At 42.5% G+C, this 20,287-nt stretch overlaps 6 non-coding genes and 2 pseudogenes across 6 annotated transcripts; 6 read left to right on the top strand and 2 right to left on the bottom strand.

Moving 5' to 3' along the window:
• The first annotated feature begins 3,548 nt into the window (after positions 1–3,548).
• LOC133473678 (U2 spliceosomal RNA) lies at positions 3,549–3,739 on the top strand. Its single transcript, XR_009787186.1, has one exon. It is a non-coding gene; the product is annotated as a U2 spliceosomal RNA (small nuclear RNA).
• A 1,011-nt stretch (positions 3,740–4,750) lies between these two features.
• Positions 4,751–4,914, top strand: LOC133473690 (U1 spliceosomal RNA). The gene has a single exon (XR_009787193.1). It is a non-coding gene; the product is annotated as a U1 spliceosomal RNA (small nuclear RNA).
• Positions 4,915–9,677: 4,763 nt separating this feature from the next.
• On the bottom strand, positions 9,678–9,863 carry LOC133473680 (U2 spliceosomal RNA). Its single transcript, XR_009787188.1, has one exon. It is a non-coding gene; the product is annotated as a U2 spliceosomal RNA (small nuclear RNA).
• Positions 9,864–11,214: 1,351 nt separating this feature from the next.
• LOC133473685 (U2 spliceosomal RNA) lies at positions 11,215–11,393 on the top strand (annotated as a pseudogene).
• A 2,024-nt stretch (positions 11,394–13,417) lies between these two features.
• Positions 13,418–13,608, top strand: LOC133473679 (U2 spliceosomal RNA). The gene has a single exon (XR_009787187.1). It is a non-coding gene; the product is annotated as a U2 spliceosomal RNA (small nuclear RNA).
• Positions 13,609–16,192: 2,584 nt separating this feature from the next.
• On the top strand, positions 16,193–16,373 carry LOC133473681 (U2 spliceosomal RNA; annotated as a pseudogene).
• Positions 16,374–16,682: 309 nt separating this feature from the next.
• LOC133473686 (U5 spliceosomal RNA) lies at positions 16,683–16,796 on the top strand. Its single transcript, XR_009787189.1, has one exon. It is a non-coding gene; the product is annotated as a U5 spliceosomal RNA (small nuclear RNA).
• Positions 16,797–17,777: 981 nt separating this feature from the next.
• On the bottom strand, positions 17,778–17,891 carry LOC133473689 (U5 spliceosomal RNA). Its single transcript, XR_009787192.1, has one exon. It is a non-coding gene; the product is annotated as a U5 spliceosomal RNA (small nuclear RNA).
• Positions 17,892–20,287: the final 2,396 nt, after the last annotated feature.

The raw sequence follows: 20,287 nt of genomic DNA, 5'->3' as shown, positions 1-20,287 counted from the left end.
TCCGTGGCCACTTCATCTGGCTCCTCTCAATGTGGAGGAGCAGCGGCTCTACTTTGAGATCCTCCCGGATGACCGAGCTTCTCGCCCTATCTCTAAGGGAGAGCCCGGACACCCTGCGGAGGAAACTCATTTCGGCCGCTTGTATCCGGGATCTTGTTCTTTCGGTCACGACCCACAGCTCTTGACCATAGGTGAGGGTAGGAACGTAAATCGACCGGTAAATCGAGAGCTTCGCCTTTCGGCTTAGCTTCTTCTTTACCACAATGGACCGATACAAAGTCCGCATCACTGTAGACACAACACCGATCCGCCTGTCGATCTCCTGTTCCATTCTCCCCTCACTCGTGAACAAGACCTTGAAATTCGGTCCATAAAAGTTATGAGCAGAATCGGTGACAAATGGCAGACTTGGTGGAGTCCAACCCTCAGCGGAAACGAGTCCGACTTACTGCCGGATATGCGGATCAAACTCTGACTACGGTCGTACAGCGACCCGACAGCCCATATCAGGGGGTTCGGTACCCCATACTCACGAAGCACCCCCCACAGGACTCCCCGAGGGACACGGTCGAACGGCTTCTCCAAGTCCACAGAACACATGAAGACTTGTTGGGCGAACTCCCATGCACCCTCGAGGACCCTTCCGAGGGTGTAGAGCTGGTCCACTGTTCCACGGCCAGGACGAAAACCACACTGCTCCTCCTGAACCTGAGATTTGACTTCCCGACAGACCCTCCTCTCCAGCACCCCTTACCACGGAGGCTGAGGAGTGTGATCCCCCTCTTGTTGGAACACACCCTCGGGTCCCCCTTCTTAAAAAGGGGGACCATCACCCCAGTCTACCAATCCAGAGGCGCTGTACCCGATGTCCACGCGATCTTGCAGAGGTGTGTCAACCAGGGCAGCCCCACAACATCCAGAGACTTTAGGAACTCCGGGCAAATCTCATCCAGGCCCGGGGCGTTACCACCGAGGAGGTTTTTAACCACCTCGGTGACCTACACCCCAGAGATAGGAGAGCCCGCCTCAGAGAACCAGACTCTGCTTCCTCATGGGAAGGCGTGTCGGTGGAATTGAGGAGGTCTTCGAAGTATTCTCCCAACCGACTCACAACGTCCCGAGTCGAGGTCAGCAGCGCCACATCCCCACTAGACACAGTCTTGATGGTGCACAGCTTTCCCTGCCTGAGACGCCGGACCAGAATTTCCTCGAAGCCGTCCGGAAGTCTTTCTCCATGGCCTCACCGAACTCCTCCCATACCGGAGTTTTTGCTTCAGCGACCACCAAAGCTGCATTCCGCTTGGCCAGCCGGTACCCATCAGCTGTCTCAGGAGTCCCACAGGCCAAAAAGGCCCGATAGGACTCCTTCTTCAGCTTGACGGCATCCCACACCAACGGGTTCGGGGATTGCGACGACAGGCACCGACCGCCTTACGGCCACAGCTCCGGTCGACCGCCTCAGCAATGGAGGTGCGGAACATGGTCCGCTCGGCCTCGATGTCCCCCGCCTAGCCCGGAACATGAACAAAGTTCTGTCGGAGGTGGGAATTGAAACTCCTTCTGACAGAGGTTTCTGCCAGACGTACCCAGCAGACTATCACAATACGTTTGGGCCTGCCACGTCGGACCGACATTCCACATACCCTAGAGTCAGCTACTGTAGCCGGGGGTCGGATCGCCAAGGTCCCTGCCTTCGGCCAGCGCCCAGCTCGCACTGCACCCGACCCCTATGGCCCCTCCCACAGTAGGTGAGCCCATGGGAGGTAGAATGAATGCTTTTTGTCTAAAACGTCACCAAGTTTGTAATGCGCAATAGCTCTGAGTAGGTGGCAGTAGCAATTTGAGATGCGCAGCCAACTGTTGGAACCGGAAGTCTTTTTAGTGTCTGACATTCGACGAGACGAATGCATTATTTTTGTCAAGAACTACTTCTAATTATGTTTACTTTCAATGGTTTTTAATTAGTCCAATCATTTCTCTTAAACCCGAATGGGTGGACTCTAAATTTCCCTTAGACTTGAATGTGAGTGCGAATGGTTGTTTGTTTCTATGAGCCCTGCGATTGGCTGGCGACCGGTTCAGGGTGTACCCCGCCTCCCGCCCGAAGATAGCTGGGATAGGCTCGAGCAGCCCCCGACCCTCGTGAGGAGAAGCGGTAAAGACAATGGATGGATGGAGGGAGGTTTATATGTTTCTGGGTGTTAATGACCTCACTTTCAACGTATTTTATCCTCTCTCGACGCCGCTGTGCATTATTGGTATCCATTTACTGTCTCAATTTAAACTGAAATTCTATAATGAGAGTGTTGCTCATTATAAAGGCTGGAGTGTGCATCATATGACGCTATGGTATTGCAGTATGATCTAATTTCTAGCATACATGGGTTTGCCTTGAGTAGTCGAACAAGATGAAGAAGCTTCATAACATCGTAACGCTTCGGTCATTGGTTCGAGTCATGGTCCATGTCTTGATGCTTTATGTGCACACGAAACCACCTGCTGGCTATGTGTATAATCACAGGCAACTGTATCTTCGGCCACGTATTGTGTGATGCGTTGCAATATGGCGTTTGTTGTGGCTCTTGGAAATGACTTATGAATGGCAAAAAAATGTTTGATCAAATATTGTGTCGACATGAAATTATAAAATATTGTTTCAACTTACTCTGTCTGTGTAACTGGTAATGGTAGTAATCATATACAGGTAAATAAAAAAAAAATGGAAAACTCAATTGATTTCAGGACTCATACATAGAGATTCTTGAAACACTTGTTTGATAGTAGTTTGTTACATTATATTCTAGATTCTAGAGGTGGTGAATTTGGAGCTGTCATTAGCTTTAAGCTACAATCCTCAAATTATCCATGTATAAAAAAAATTAAATATTTCAGTGTGTGTGGTGCATCTCTATAATATGAGTTTCACTTTTTGAATTGAACTACTTCACTAAATTAAGCTTTTGACACTATTATAATTTATTTAGATCTACCACTATGGCAGCTTGTGTAATGTGTTTGTCAACACACGTTTGGAGAATGGCAAACCATAAACCCAAATTTTCATGGAGCTGCTTGACATGGTCTCTATTGCTGCGTTGAAGGGTCACCCATCGTTACAAATTCTGAACCACTTCCTGAAGCAGGAAACAGGAAGTTGTTGAGCGAGGCAAGGCCATCGATGTTTTTTCGTCAAAATGTTGAGCAAGCAGCTATTCAGCTTGTGGCCACAACATTATACCAACAACCGATTTGTATTCCAAATAACTCATTATTTCTTTTGTTGTTTAAGACTTAATACACGGTTAAAGATATGCGTTAATCTCCGCATTCTATTGGATCGACGTGGACCACGTGACCAAGGAACACGGGCATCTGACAACATTATTTCGATATAAACGTTGAAAAACAACACAGTTGACATTCGTTTCATAATTGTTGTTTGGCGTGTCCATATGTGACTCATCTGTGATTATCATGTCGATATGTGCCACCATAACTTTGGCTTGTAGGCTGGAGAATGAGGTCGTCTTTTCTGGCGTTATGTTGGCATCGCTTCTCGGCCTTTTGGCTAAGATCAAGTGTAGTATCTGTTCTTATCAGTTTAATAGCTGATATGTCCTCTATCTGGGGACCCTATATTAAATTGATTTTTTGAACTGGGAGATGGAGTAGGGGCTTGCTCTGTCCACTCCACGCATCGATCTGGTATTGCAGTACCTCCAGGAGCGGTGCACCCCCACTAAATGGTTGAAACAAGTGTGTATCTCTCAGTCATATGCTTTGAAATTGCATAATGCACTCGATGGTAAGCAAGTTAATAGTCTATACACTATGTTGTATTGTTATTTCCATTTTGGGTGCAGTACAGTGGCGTATTAGTTTCCCACGTGGAGCATAGTTGAAAAGTGACAAGAAATGGTGCTTCCTTCTTCTCGAGGCGCGAGTTTCCTCTGTAAACAACTACAGTGCAGCCCTGCCTGGCTGGTGGATGTCATGGCAAGCAATATGACTTTGGTGGTACAGCAAACTCATCTGAAACGGCATTTACAAATATAATATACTGTAAATGTTTTCAGAGGCTATTTTTAAACAAAGTAATTTATTATTCTCAATTTATATGAAAGTGGGTCGCGACTTTACATTAGTAACATGCGGGTGACAGTTGACAACCACTGTTAAGACCACGCTAGCCTGCTTGAGTGTTTGCCAAGGTTGTCATGCGCAATAGGTCACAGTAGGTGGCAGTAGCGTTTTGATACGCACATCAAACTGTTGTACCCGAAAGTGTTATCAGTGTGTGACATTCGACTGGACGAATGCATTATTTTCTTCAAGTCCAATTATGTTTACAGTTTTTCGATTTTCTTTAATTAGTTAAATCATGGCAGCACGGTGGTGTGAATGTGAGTGCGAATGGTTGTTTGTTTGCATGTGCCCTGCGATTGGCTGGCAACCAGTTCAGGGTGTACCCCGAATGGGTGGTTCATATGTTTCTGGGTGTGAATGACCCAACTTTCAAGTTATTTTATCGTCTCTCGATGCCGCTGTGCATTATGGGTATCAATTTACTGTCTCAATTTAAACTGAAATTCTCAAATAAGAAGCATATTTCTTTGTGTATTAGCACACAGTAGCGTTTCATCTAGCGTATGTTCCGTTGTGGGTGTGGTTGTTCACATGCTCATGATGACACCGTCGCTTGACATAGCGTGCGCGTGAATGACTTGTGTGCTCGCGCCCAGTCCAACTCATACTTACCTGGCAGGGGAGACACCATGATCAAGAAGGTGGTTCACCCAGGGTGAGGCTCAACCATTGCACTCTGGTTGTACTGACTCCTGCGAATTCCCCAAATGTGGGAATCTCGACTGCATAATTTCTGGTAGTGGGGTACTGCGTTCGTGCTTTTCCCTGATCATTGGTTAATGAAAATGAACACTCTGTATTCAATGGTGATGTAGTTGTGTGGTAATTTAGCATGGTTTAAATGTTTATCAGCTGTTTTGTTACTTTGTTTTCAAATAGTTTTAGTCATGTAAAGCACATTAAGTTATCTTGTTAATGAAATGCGCTATATTCTCCTGAAAATCAAGGAAAAAAAGTGTCTTTCAATTGATTTATATTGTGATTTCCTGACTCCTTGGAACTAAAACAACAACTCACAATTTAGAGATTTAAAAACAAACATTTTTAATTTTGATTTTATAGCATGTCTACTGTAGTTGACAGCAGAACGATTTTACCATAACACAACAAAATTATAACAGGCTGAAATGAAATCAAAAATATCAATCTTTTTTTAAAAAAATAGCACATTTGGCCTGTGTTTCTGTTCAACTGTGAAACAAAAAGGCTATTATATCATACAGACTTGAGCTTTAACATGTTTGTCCTCTAAAGTCAGGAGGCCTAAGGAGCACAGGTTTCAATGTGTTTGCTTCTCCTCAGCTTCCTCTTTTCTTCATGAATAAGTTCTTTGTTATGGTACTCCAGGAAGCAGTTTCTCTTCTTTGTAAGGCAGAGGAACATCTTGCAACTTATGCATCACATGTGTTTTGCCCTTGAAACCTTGGTTTCGGCACCTCTCTGCATGGTTGCAGTCTCCCATTTCTGGCAAGTGCCTGGCCCCATATTTTCTTAACGATGATTCTCGTTGTGGAATTATCTTCTTCACTTACCTCATGCTCCTCTACCCTCTTGTCAGCATTGTCAGGATCTAGGTCGTTCAGCAGGTCATTTGCCTGATGCAGTTTCAAGTCCAGGAACTGTTCAGTTTTTTTCGAATCAGTTAAGCACTTTGATGTCAGACTTGTACTGGATCCAGGAATTTGTGATGGCAACATCAAAGAAATAAGTAATCACACGCGTGGTCCATTTCTTGGTTCTGCTTGCCATGCGATAAAAGCTCAGTATTCACCGAATGAGCACAGAGGTCCACACCACCCATGTTGTCATTGTACTCCCTGATGACTGCGGGTCTTCTCACTTGGACCTGGATCTGGTCTTTGTCTTTGTTCGACCATCTGATGCAGACATCTTCAGGATTTTTCCCGTGTGCAGTAGAAGCCATCAAAACTGGCTTGTTGTCAAACCAATTTGTTATTGCCAACTCTGGACTTCTGACTATCATCACTGACAATCCCGTCCCTTCTCTTTTCAATTTTTTGTCATCAGTCAACCGACATGGCTTTGGGACACGTTTTTTTGTTATGGTCTCAATTGCCGGAAGGCCCTTGGTCAGCAATTCATCCATGTGGTTAATTTACGTGAAGTAGCGGTCGAAGTACAGCGGACTTCCTGTGGGAACAGTTTCAACGTAGTACTGCCGCTGCCCCAATTCTCAACCTTTGACCAGCAAATGTATTCTTCCCTTGATATACGGTCCAACATCAGAACATCAGGAGAAGCAAGGAGAAATACCTTTAAGCCTGTAGGGTATGGATTACATGGAACAAATTGCCTGATGGGACAGCGGCCTGTAAAAGGGATCATTTGCATCATCGATGCAGACTTTTCCTGGTTTCGGGAAGCTAAGGCAGCCTCGCCTTACTCTGTCCAGAAGAGGCCTGACTCTCCAAATAATGTCTTTCCTCTGTTACATCCAGGTCATTGACAATCTTCAGTGAGTTTCTCAACCTGAAGAACCTGTTCCTTGTCATTTTTTGGCTTATTATTACTTATCTTATTACTTACTATTACTTATCTTAAGTATCCATCTATCGAGTTATCATACGTGCTGGTCTTGGCCCACAGAGGACGACAGTTTTCCTGTTCATGTGTGTCTGTCAGATCATTTGATGAGTCTCCTGCCTCTTCTTCTGAGCTTTCGCTCTTCTCCAGCCTAAGCAAGCTCATTGTTTGCATTTTCTTCATCTGACAATTCCAGAAATGAATTTTCTTCCATTCTTTGGTACAAAATTTGCCTCGCTTCTGCCTCGTAAAATAGTGTCACAATTAAAGAGGTTGAAATAAATAGTTATAACCTTATCTATCTATCTATCTATCTATCTATCTATCTATCTATCTATCTATCTATCTATCTATCTATCTATCTATCTATCTATCTATTTATCTATCTATCTATCTATCTATCTATCTCGCTATCTCGCTATCTATCTGTTTATAACCCCACAAAGAACTGTGTTTTGGGGCAGAAAATGGAATGTAAACAAAGAACTTGAAAGCTATTAAGCTATGAGCTAACACTATCAAATCATCCTCATGTCCATTACAGTAGACATTTATAAAAGGGCTCTAATTTTTATGAACAAAAAGTTCAACAGAACTCTGACTCCAAATTATGACTCATAACATGTTCATAAACAATAATATATGATTGCCGTTGGTGAAAAAAACATTATCTTTGTAATATTTAACTTTCCATTTCTCTTTTCCTGGCATTTGTGTTTTGCTGCATTCTCCATTTTGTCTCAGGAAGAAAGCACAGCCGCTTCGAAGCCACCCAAACACGAGATCATTGGAAAGGCCAGGATGTCCTCGACTGCGCTGTGCGTCGAAACAGTTGACAATCTAGATAAAGAACAGGAAAACTAAGCATTGATACAGGTTTAAATGGTCTTTTTGCGTTAAAAGATGAGACTTTTGGAGTATGTCAAATGTCGATGAAGAACTTTTATTTGGATTCAAAAGAAATAGTGGCACTTTTGAATTGAAGACCGCTAGTTAAAATGGCATGGCGGACAATGACATAGTCCGCTTCGCTCTGACCTGAGAAATTCACTGTTGTTTTTTTTGTCAGATTATATAAATTTTTGCCTTGTGTGAAAGATTTTAATATGGAGGAAAAACAAGAGTCTATCTCAATTTGTTGATGCTCTGCAGAAGTGGAGCTGACTTCGCACTGTAAAAAATCTCAATGCTTTAATGGTGTTGTTATATGCAGACGGTGTTAAAAATAATAGTGTTAGGTAATCCCCTCCTTGAGCTGTCATTTTATTGTGGTGGAGGGGTTTGTGTGTTCCAATGATTCTAGTAGCTAAGTTGTCTGGGGCTTTATGCCCCTAGCAGGGTCACCCATGACAAACAGGTCCTAGGTGAGGGACCAGACAAAGCACGGCTCAAAGACCCCTTATGATGATGACAAAAAATGGACTCAGGTTTCCCTTGCCATGCATCCATTTTCTGTACAGCTTATCCTCACAAGGGTCGCGGGCGTGCTGGAGCCCATCCCAGCTCAAATAATTCTCTAGCATTTTAGACAAAAGTTAAAACACCAATGACCTCTACTCTAGGGGGAATTCAAGGATTGGCCACTGACATAAGTTTAGGTCAAATCAACATTACACACCGACGACGTGTTTTTTCACCGACAAGATTGACTTTATTGGCCGTCAGATAGTTACAGTACTGCGCAACAAGACACGTGACAAGGCTAAAAATAAACTACCTTTTGGATTCATACGCGATGAAGATGCGGAGTTAAATGTCTTGTGCGGAGCCGATCGATGACGTCATTGATCGGATCGGCGACTTATGACATGAAAGCCGGTCAGCATAAAATGCTAATTATCGGCCGATAACGATAACACCGATCAGATCGGCGTAAAATCTACTTTTAAACAAAATAATTTATTCTTTTCAATTTATAAGTGGGTCACGACTTTGCAACATTAGCCACATGTAAGCTGAATGTACTACTGAACTGAATGTACTGTTAGCCACGAGTGATTCGTTCGTTGAACTAGTCCTGTCCTGCCACGAGTGACTCAGGCGGAATTTCACTGCGAACTAGTACGATGAGTGATTCGTTGGCGCAAGGAACGACATATTATGCAGTGAACATACATCCATCCATCCATTTTCTGAGCCGCTTTTTCCTCACTCGGGTCGCAGGCGTGCTGGAGCCTATCCCAGCTATCATCGGGCAGGAATATATATATTCCCTGAATTGGTTGCCAGCCAATCGCAGGGCACATACAAACAAACAACCATTCGCACTCACATTCACACCTACGGGCAATTTAGAGTCTCCAATTAATGCATGTTTTTGGGATGTGGGAGGAAACCGGAGTGTCACGCAGGCACGGGGAGAACATGCAAACTGTACACAGGCGGGGCCGGGGATTGAATTGATTGAACTCAGAACTGTGAGGCTGACGCTCTAACCAGTCGGCCGCCGTGCCGCTGAACGTACTCGTGAGTGATTGTAACCGTTCTTCCTTACGGGACAGCTTTCACGAGCATCTGTTTCTCCAAGCTAACGACTAATGTTGGGTCAAGCACATGAAAACAAGCACACATATTTAAAAAATATGTAAATTCATAATTCATGTACGCATGCATACAGACATATTCCCCGGTGTCCCTAATGCAATTATTAAAACCTTTAAATTAATAACAACACAAATGCAAAGAAGCTTACATAGCACTTCTCAAACCACTCAAAGACACTTTCGAGTAATCAGATGAAAGCATTGAAGATAAAATTGGGAATGAATCAGATTTATGTATCCAGACAATAAATTTTATTTTTCACAGCAAGACAAAGCTCCGCTTTCGCAGAGCATCAAAAAATTGACATAGACTCATGTTGTTCCTCCCCACAGAAATCTTTAGTAAAAGGTTTTGATGCACGGCATTGTGGGAACGTGACACATTTCATGTCATCTGATTGATTGGTGTGTTCGGTTGAGTTTATGATTATTTGGACAATCTTGTGGGGGTGCACTGTTCCTGGAGGTACTGCAATACCGATGCGTGGAGTGGACGGAGCAAGCCCCTATTCCATCTCCCAGTCCCAAAAATCAATTTAATATATGGTCCCCAGATAGGGGACGTATCAGATATTAAACTGATAAGAACAGATACGACACTTGATCTTAGCCAAAAGGCCGAGAAGCGATGCCAGCATAATGCCAGAAAAGATGACCTCATTCTCCAGCCTACACGCCATATATCGACATGATAATCACAGATGAGTCACATTTGGACACGGCAAACAACAATTATGAAACCAATGTCAACTGTGTTGTTTTTCAACGTTTATATTGAAAGAATGTTGTCAGATGCTCGTGTTCCTTGGTCACGTGGTCCACGTCGTTCCATTAGAATGCGGACATTAACGCATATCCTTTAACCGTGTATTAAGACCGAAGAAAATAATGAGTTATTTGGAATAAAAATAGGTTGTTGGTATAATGTTGTGGCCACGAGCTGAATAGCTGTTTGCTCAACATTTTGAAATGAACACACATTTTGAAATCAATGGCTCTGCCTTGGTCCAATACTTCCAGTTTCCTGCTTTGGGAACTGACAGTAGGACTCAAGCGCCATTGTCGCAGAGAAGGCGAATTACACCCCTTCCGCTAATTTAGTTACACAACGTTGCTGCTCCTCATGTTGTAAGCCTTAATAATCGAATAAAAACATGCCAGAAACGTCAAAATCCTTGAATATTTTCCATTAAACATTTCAACGTATACCCCAAAACAGTAAGCATGCCCTGCCCAAGAATTAATGCAAAAAACGACAGAGTGAAAGCAAAACCAACCACTTGTGAAGTACTTAACTATAATCAGCCATTATTACTTGACAACACACAACAATAGAAAAAGAAAATCCATACTCGTAAACAAATTTAGTTTGGTTGTCATATATAGTATGTAGTATAGTATAATAGTCTTAATGAAATGTATGGTCACGAGTAGGCCCCGTGTTTCGCAATAAGCTTTACCTATTGATGTGAAGTGACATATCCAATTTTGCTTCCTTAAAATCTTATGACTGGTCACTCGAAGGAGATTGACAACTTAGAGGAGTCTGTATTAAAATTTTGTTTCAGTTGTTGATGGCGAAAATGCAATTTTGTCATCGAATTTGTTCATTTTACCTAACTTGACCGCTTGTATTCCAAAGTGATGCTCAGGTCACCTGGGAGATCTCAGCTTTCTTACGTAAAGGCGAAATAAGTGTTGCTATTGGACAATGACTTCCTTATAAAACGCTAAAAAGATGTATTTTTTGTGATTATTCATTGTTAATGAATTCATATTAAAATGTGCAAGTGGACATAATGTCAAAGAGCACTGAAGACTTTACCAATTATTCAGAAATAAGTTACAAATTGCCCTGCGATTGGCTGGCAACCAGTTCAGGGTGTACCCCGCCTCCTGCCCGACGATAGCTGGGATAGGCTCCAGCATTCCCGCGCTACTTAAAGAGCTGATGTAATATTCTGTTGGCAGTAACAATGAAATTGCTCAAAAGGGATAAGAAAGTGATCTGTTCTTATCAGTTTAATATACGATACGTCTCCTATCCGAGGACCATATATTAAATTGATTTTTGGAACTGGGAGATGGAATCGGGGCTTTCTCCGTCCACTCCACGCATCGACCTGGTATTGCAGTACCTCCAGGAACGGTGCACCCCCACAACTTGGTCAAAGTAATGAAATGCTTAACCTTGCACACCCAACAATCATATGACATGAAATGGAGAATGTAGTGTAAAACCAATGAATCTCATTTCGGGGGTTGGTCGCTCTCGGGATTCAATGGGTCGCAGACAACTATCAAAAACTTACGTGCATTGTTATTCTGATTTTCGGTACAGTACGCAGGCGTATTAAGTTCCCACATGGAGCATAGTTGAAAAGTGACAAGAAATGTTGCTTCCTTGTTCTCTCGGTAAACAAATACAGAGCAGCCCAATCTGGCTGGTGGACGTCTTGGCAGGCAATATGACTTTGGCGGTACAGCAAACTCATCTGAAAGGGCATTTACAAATATAATATACTGTACATGTACAAGTAAGTCGCGACTTTGCAACATTAGGAACATGCTCAGTTTATTGCTCAGTGACTGTTTTTTTTTTGTCAATGTCTTTATGTCTCAAAGTGTTCTCTGTTAATTGACTGTCTGTTGTCGTACGAGAGCGGCTCTAACTACCGGAGAAAAATTCCTTGTGTGTTTTTTGGACATACTTGGCAAATAAAGATGATTCTGATTCTGATTCAAGACCCCGACCGGAGCATCCGCCAACATCCCCCGGACTCACGGCTGTGGTGTCCTTGAGCAAGACAGTGATACCCCAAATTGCTCCCATGGCGTTTCAGTTCCCCCCTGCTCCAGTGTGTTCCACTAACAAGTTTGTGTGTTCACTGTGATGGGTAAAATGCAGAGAACAAATTTTGTGCATGTTCATGACAATTAAGGTGATTCTTCTTCTTCTTTGCTTAATTTCCTCACTATTTGTAACATTTTTTTCTGAATGTCTTCAGTGCTCTCTCTTTGACATTATGTGCACTTGCACATTTTAATATGAATTAATTAACAATGAAGACTCACAAAATATATATATTTTTAAAATAATTTAATAAGGAAGTCATTGTCCAATAGAAACACTCATTTAGCCCTTACATAAGAACACTGAGATGTCCCAAGTGACCTAAACATCACTTTTGAAAACGAGTGGTCAAGTTAGGTTAGCTTAACAAATGAGATGATAAAATTGCATTTTCGCCATCAACTACTGAAAGAAAATTTTAATACGGAAGAAAGACTCCTGTAAGTTGTCAACCTCCGAGTGACTAGTCAGAAGATTTTAAAGATGCTAAATTGGATATGATGTCACTTCACATCAACAGGTAAAGCTAATTGTGAAACACGGGGCCGACTCGTGACCATACATTTCCTTAAGATTATTATACTTAAGTATTATAACCAAACTATATTTGTTTACTTTTTGTATGTTTTCAGTAATAATGGTTAAAAATAGTTAAATATTTCACGAGTGGTTGGTTTTGCTTTCACTCTGTCGTTTTTTTTGCATGAATTCTTGTGCAGAGCATGCTTACTGTTTTTGGATATAAGTTGAAATGTTTAATGGCAAATATTCATGTCTTTTGACGTTTCTGGCATGTCTTTAATCGATTATTAACACTTATCACATGACAAATTTTAACATTGTGTAACCAAATTAGTGGAAGGGGTGTAATTCGCCTCCTCTGTGACGATGGCGCTAGAGTCCTACTGTCAGTTAGCAAAGAAAGAAACAGGAAGTAGTTGAGCGAGGCAGAGTCATTGATGTTTTTTCGTCAAAATGTTGAGCAAACAGCTATTCAGCTTGTGGCCACAACATTATACCAGCAACCGATTGTTATTACAAATAACTCATTATTTCTTTGGTTGTTTCAGACTTAATACATGGCTAAAGGATATGCGTTAATCTCCGCATTCTAATGGATCGACGTGGACCACGTGACCAAGGAACACGAGCATCTGACAACATTATTTCGATATAAACGTTGAAAAACAACACAGTTGACATTCGTTTCATATTTGTTGATTGGCGTGTCCATATGTGACTCATCTGTGATTATCATGTCGATATGTGCCACCATAACTTTGGCGTGTAGGCTGGAGAATGAGGTCGTCTTTTCTGGCGTTATGTCGGCATCGCTTCTCGGCCTTTTGGCTAAGATCAAGTGTAGTATCTGTTCTTATCAGTTTAATATCTTATACGTCCCCTATTCAGGGACCATATATTAAATTGATTTTTGGAGCTGGGAGATGGATAAAGAGCTTGCTCCGTCCACACCACGCATTGACCTGGTATTGCAGTACCTCCAGGAACGGTGCACCCACACAATTTGGTCAAAACAAATATCAATTGAGCCATCAATCCAATGACTTGAACTATATCTCATAATCTGAACCGAAGGTAAACAAGTGACTCTCAACTCTGGGGTTTTTCTGTTATTCTCACTTTCAGTATTGTACAGAAGTGTATTAAGTTTGGACATTGAGCATAGGAGAAAAGTGGAATGTTGTACGGCTCTCCCCAGCCACTTCATCCAGCTCTTCCGGGGGGATCCCGAGGCGTTCCCAGGCCAGCCAAAAGACGTAGTGTCCTGGGTCGTCCCCGGGGTCTTCTCCCGGTGGGACGTGCCCGGAACACCTCACCGGGGAGGCGTCCGGGAGGCATCCGTATCAGAATCCGTGGCCACTTCATCTGGCTCCTCTCAATGTGACCGAGGTTCTCACCCTATCTCTAAGGGAGAGCCCGGACACCCTGCGGAGGAAACTCATTTCGGCCGCTTGTATCCGGGATCTTGTTCTTTCGGTCACGACCCACAGCTCTTGACCATAGCTGAGGGTAGGAACGTAAATCGACCAGTAAATCGAGAGCTTCGCCTTTCGGCTTAGCTTCTTCTTTACCACAATGGACCGATACAAAGTCCGCATCACTGTAGACGCAACACCGATCCACCGAACAAGACCTTGAAATTCGGTCCATAAATGTTATGAGCAGAATCGGTTACAAATGGCAGACTTGGTGGAGTCCAACCCTCAGCGGAAACGAGTCCGACTTACTGCCGGATATGCGGATCAAACTCTGACTACGGTCGTACAGCGACCCGACAGCCCATATCAGGGGGTTCGGTACCCCCTACTCACGAAGCACCCCCCACAGGACTCCCCGAGGGACACGGTCGAACGGCTTCTCCAAGTCCACAGAACACATGAAGACTTGTTGGGCGAACTCCCATGCACCCTCGAGGACCCTTCCGAGGGTGAGCTGGTACACTGTTCCACGGCCAGGACGAAAACCACACTGCTCCTCCTGAACCTGAGATTCGACTTCCCGACAGACCCTCCTCTCCAGCACCCCTGAATAGACCTTACCACGGAGGCTGAGGAGTGTGATCCCCCTCTAGTTGGAACACACCCTCGGGTCCCCCTTCTTAAAAAGGGGGACCATCACCCCAGTCACCCGACTCACAACGTCCCGAGTCGAGGTCAGCAGCGCCACATCCCCACTAGACACAGTCTTGATGGTGCACAGCTTTCCCTGCCTGAGACGTATCAGATATTAAACTGATACGAACAGATCACTTTCTTTTCCTTTTTGAGCAATTTCATTGTTACTGCCAACAGAATATTACATCAGCTCTTTAAGTAGCGCGGGAATGCTGGAGCCTATCCCAGCTATCGTCGGGCAGGAGGCGGGGTACACCCTGAAGTGGTTGCCAGCCAATCGCAGGGCAATTTGTAACTTATTTCTGAATAATTGGTAAAGTCTTCAGTGCTCTCTGACATTATGTCCACTTGCACATTTTAATATGAATTCATGAACAATGAATAATCACAAAAATACTTATTTTCTGTGTTTTATAATGAAGTCATTGTCCAATAGCAACACTTATTTAGCCTTTACGTAAGAACGCTGAGATCTCCCAGGTGACCTGAGCATCACTTTGGAATACGAGCGGTCAAGTGAGGTAAGCTGAACAAATTAGATGACAAAATTGCATTTTCGCCATCAACGACTAATTCAGACTCCTCTAAATTTTCAATCTCCTTCGAGTGACCAGTCATAAGATTTTAAGGAAGCAAAATTCGATATGTCACTTCACATCAATAGGTAAAGCTAATTGCGAAACACGGGGCCTACTCGTGGCTATACATTTCCTTAAGACTATGATACAATACTACATACTATATATGACAACCAAACTAAATTTGTTTACGGATATGGATTTGCTCTTTCTATTGTTGTGTGTTGTCAAGTAATAATGGCTGATTATTGTTACGTACTTCACAAGTGGTTGGTTTTGCTTTCACTCTGTCATTTTTTGCATTAATTCTTGGGCAGGGCATGCTTACTGTTTTGGGGTATACGTTGAAACGTTTAATGGAAAATATTCAAGGATTTTGACGTTTTTATTCGATTATTAACGCTTACGACATGAGGAACAGCAACGTTGTGCAACTAAATTAGTGGAAGGGGTGTAATTCGCCTCCTCTGCGACGATGGCACTAGAGTCCTAATGTCAGTTCCCAAAGCAGGAAAGAGGAAGTAGTTGAGCGAGGCAAGGCCATTGATGTTTTTTCATCAAAATGTTGAGCAAACAGCTATTCAGCTTGTGGCCACAACATTATACCAGCAACCTATTTTTATTCCAAATAACTCATTATTTCTTTGGTTGTTTAAGACTTAATACACGGCTAAAGGATATGCGTTAATGCCCGCATTCTGTTGGAACGACGTGGACCACGTGACCAAGGAACACGAGCATCTGACAACATTATTTCGATATAAATTTTGAAAAACAACACAGTTGACATTCGTTTCATAATTGTTGTTTGGCGTGTCCATATGTGACTCATCTGTGATGATCATGTTGATATGTGCCACCATAACTTTGGCTTGTTTCGTCTTTTCTGGCATCGCTTCTCAGCCTTTTGGCTAAGATCAAGTGTTGTATCTGTTCTTATCAGTTTAATATCTGATACGGGGACCATATATTAAATTGATTTTTGGAACTGGGAGATGGAATATGGGCTTGCTCCAGTCCACTCCACGCATCGACTTGGTATCGCAGTACCTCCAGGAATGGTGCACCCCACAAGATTGTCCAAATAATCATAAACTCAACCGAACACACCAATCAATCAGATGATATGAAATGTGTCACGTTCCCACAATGCATTGCGTTAAAACAGTTGACAATCTTGATAAAGAACGGCAACACAGAGCATCTATACACGTTTGCATTGTCTTTTTGCGTGACAGGATGAGAATATTGGAGTATGTCAAATGTAGGTGGATTTTTTTATTTGTGTTAAAAAAATAGTCCAATTGTTTGAATTTAAGACCGTCTGTTAAAATGGCATGGTGGACAATGACATAGTCCGCTTCGTTCTGACCAAAGCAGTTCACTCTTGTTTCTTTTCAGGTCGTATAAATCTTTCGCCTTTTACTAAAGATTTCCGTGGGGAGGAGCAACAAGAGTCTATTTCATTTTTTTGATTCTCTGTGAAAGAGGAGCTTTCTCTTGCTGTGAAAAATTAAATTTATTGTCTGGATACATAAATCTGATTCATTCCCTATTTTATCTTCAATGCATTCATCTGATTACTCTAAAGTGTCTTTGAGTGGTTTGAGAAGTGCTATGTAAGCTTCTTTGCATTTGTGTTGTTATTAATTAAAAGGTTTTAATAATTGCATTAGGGACACCGGGGAATATGTCTGTATGCATGCGTACATTTATTATGAATTTACATTTATTTTAAATATGTGTGCTTGTTTTCATGTGCTTGACCCAACATTAGTCGTTAGCTTGGAGAAACGGATGCTCGTGAAAGCTGTCCCGTAAGGAAGAACGGTTACAATCACTCACGAGTACGTTCAGCGGCACGGCGGCCGACTGGTTAGAGCGTCAGCCTCACAGTTCTGAGTTCAATCAGTTCAATCCCCGGCCCCGCCGATCCGATCAATGACGTCATCGATCGGCTCCGCACAAGACATTTAACTCCGCGTCTTCGTCGCGTATGAATCCAAAAGGTAGTTTATTTTTAGCCTTGTCATGTGTCTTGTTGCGCAGTACTGTAGCTATCTGACGGCCAATAACGTTTTTCAGACAGTCATTGGTGTTTTAACTTTTGTCTAATATGCTAGAGAATCATTTGAGCTGGGATGGGCTCCAGCACGCCCGCAACCCTTGTGAGGATAAGCTGTACAGAAAATGGATGGATGGGAAGGGAAACCTGAGTCCATTTTTTGTCGTCATCATAAGGGGTCATTGAGCCGTGCTTTGTCTGGTCCCTCACCGAGGACCTGTTTGCCATAGGGCACCCTGCCAGGGGCATAAAACCCCAAACTATTTAGCTCCTAGGATCATTGGGACACACAAGCCCCTCCACCACAATAAGATGACAGCTCAAGGAGAGGATTAGCTAACACTATTATTATTAACACCGTATGAATATAACAACACCATTAAGTATTTTGATTTTTTACAGTGCAAAGTCAGCTCCACTTGTGCAGAGAATAAAAAAATTGAGTTACACTCTTCTTGTTCCTCCCCATTGAAATCTTTTGTAAAAAGCAAAAGATTTACACAATCTGACAAGAAACAAGAGTCAACTGCTTTGGTCAGAGCGAAGCGGACTATGTCATTGTCCACCATGCCATTTTAACAAACGGTCTTAAATTCAAAAGTGCCACTATTTCTTTTGAATCCAAATATAAATTCTTCATCTACATTTGACATACTCCAAAAGTCTCATCTTTTAACGCAAAAAGACAATTTAAACCTGTATCGACGCTTAGTTTTCCTTGTCAACTGTTTCGACGCACAGCGCAGTCGAGGACATCCTGGCCTTTCCAATGATCTCATGTGTTTGGGTGGCTTCGAAGCGGCTGTGCTTTCTTCCTGAGACAAAATGGAGAATGCAGCAAAACACAAATGCCAGGAAAAGAGAAATGGAAAGTTAAATATTACACGGATAATGTTTTTTTCACCAAAGGCAATCATATATTATTGTTTATCAACATGTTATGAGTCATAATTTGGAGTCAGAGTTCTGTTGAACGTTTTGTTCGTAAAAATTAGAGCCCTTTTATAAATGTCTACTGTAATGGACATGAGGATGATTTGATAGTGTTAGCTCATAGCTAAATAGCTTTCAAGTTCTTTGTTTACATTCCATTTTCTGCCCCAAAACACAGTTCTTTGTGGGGTTATAAACATGCTGAATGTATTCTCTGAATAAAATAATGATAGATAGATAGCTAGATAGATAGATAGATAGATAGATAGATAGATAGATAGATAGATAGATAGATAGATAGATAGATAGATAGATAGATAGATAGATAGATAGATAGATAGATAGATAGATAGATAGATAGATAGATACATAGATAGATAGATAGACAGATAGATAGATAAGGTTATAACTATTTATTTCAACCTCTTTAATTGTGGCACTATTGTATGAGGCAAAAGTGAGGCAAATTTTGTACCAAAGAATGGAAGAAAATTCAGTTCTGGAATTGTCAGATGAAGAAATTGCAAACAATGAGCTTGCTTAGGCTGGAGAAGAGCGAAAGCTCAGAAGAAGAGGCAGGAGACTCATCAAATGATCTGACAGACACACATGAACAGGAAAACCGTCGTCCTCTGTGAGCCAAGACCAGCACGTATGATAACTCGATAGATGGATACTTAAGATAAGTAATAGTAAGTAATAAGATAAGTAATAATAAGCCAAAAAATGACAAGGAACAGGTTCTTCAGGTTGAGAAACTCACTGAAGATTGTCAATGACCTGGATGTAACAGAGGAAAGACATTATTTGGAGAGTCAGGCCTCTTCTGGACAGAGCAAGGCGAGGCTGCCTTAGCTTCCCGAAACCAGGAAAAGTCTGCATCGATGAGCAAATGATCCCTTTTACAGGCCGCTGTCCCATCAGGCAATTTGTTCCATGTAAGCCATACCCTACAGGCTTAAAGGTATTTGTCCTTGCTTCTCCTGATGTTGGACCGTATATCAAGGGAAGAATACATTTGCTGGTCAAAGGTTGAGAATTGGGGCAGTGGCAGTACTACGCATGGTTGAAACTGTTCCCACAGGAAGTCCGCTGTACTTCGACCGCTACTTCACGTAAATTAACCACATGGATGAATTGCTGACCAAGGGCCTTCCGGCAATTGAGACCATAACAAAAAAAGGTGTCCCAAAGCCATGTCGGTTGACTGATGACAAAAAATTGAAAAGAGAAGGGACGGGATCGTCAGTGATGATAGTCAGGAGAAGTCCAGAGTTGGCAATAACAAATTGGTTTGACAACAAGCCAGTTTTGATGGCTTCTACTGCACACGGGAAAAATCTTGAAGATGTCTGCATCAGATGGTCGAACAAAGACAAAGACCAGATCCAGGTCCAAGTGAGAAGACCCGCAGTCATCAGGGAGTACAATGACAACATGGGTGGTGTGGACCTCTGTGACCGAATGCTGAGCTTTTATCGCATGGCAAGCAGAACCAAGAAATGGACCACGCGTGTGATTACTTATTTCTTTGATGTTGCCATCACAAATTCCTGGATCCAGTACAAGTCTGACATCAAAGTGCTTAACTGATTCGAAAAAAACTGAACAGTTCCTGGACTTGAAACTGCATCAGGCAAATGACCTGCTGAACGACCTAGATCCTGACAATGCTGACAAGAGGATAGAGGAGCATGAGGTAAGTGAAGAAGAGAATTCCACAACGAGAATCATCGTTAAGAAAATATGGGGCCAGGCACTTGCCAGAAATGGAAGACTGCAACCATGCAGAGAGGTGCCGAAACCAAGGTTTCAAGGGCAAAACATACATGCGATGCATAAGTTGCAAGATGTTCCTCTGCCTTACAAAGAAGAGAAACTGCTTCCTGGAGTACCATAACTAAGAACTTATTCATGAAGAAAAGAGGAAGCTGAGGAGAAGCAAACACATTGAAACCTGTGCTCCTTAGGCCTCCTGACTTGAGAGG

This window comes from Phyllopteryx taeniolatus, unplaced genomic scaffold, assembly GCF_024500385.1.
Source record: "Phyllopteryx taeniolatus isolate TA_2022b unplaced genomic scaffold, UOR_Ptae_1.2 contig_34, whole genome shotgun sequence".
In the NCBI taxonomy this organism is placed as follows: Eukaryota; Metazoa; Chordata; class Actinopteri; order Syngnathiformes; family Syngnathidae; genus Phyllopteryx; species Phyllopteryx taeniolatus.
Note: the sequence above shows the minus strand (reverse complement) of the source record. Positions and strands in the feature narration are given on the sequence as shown.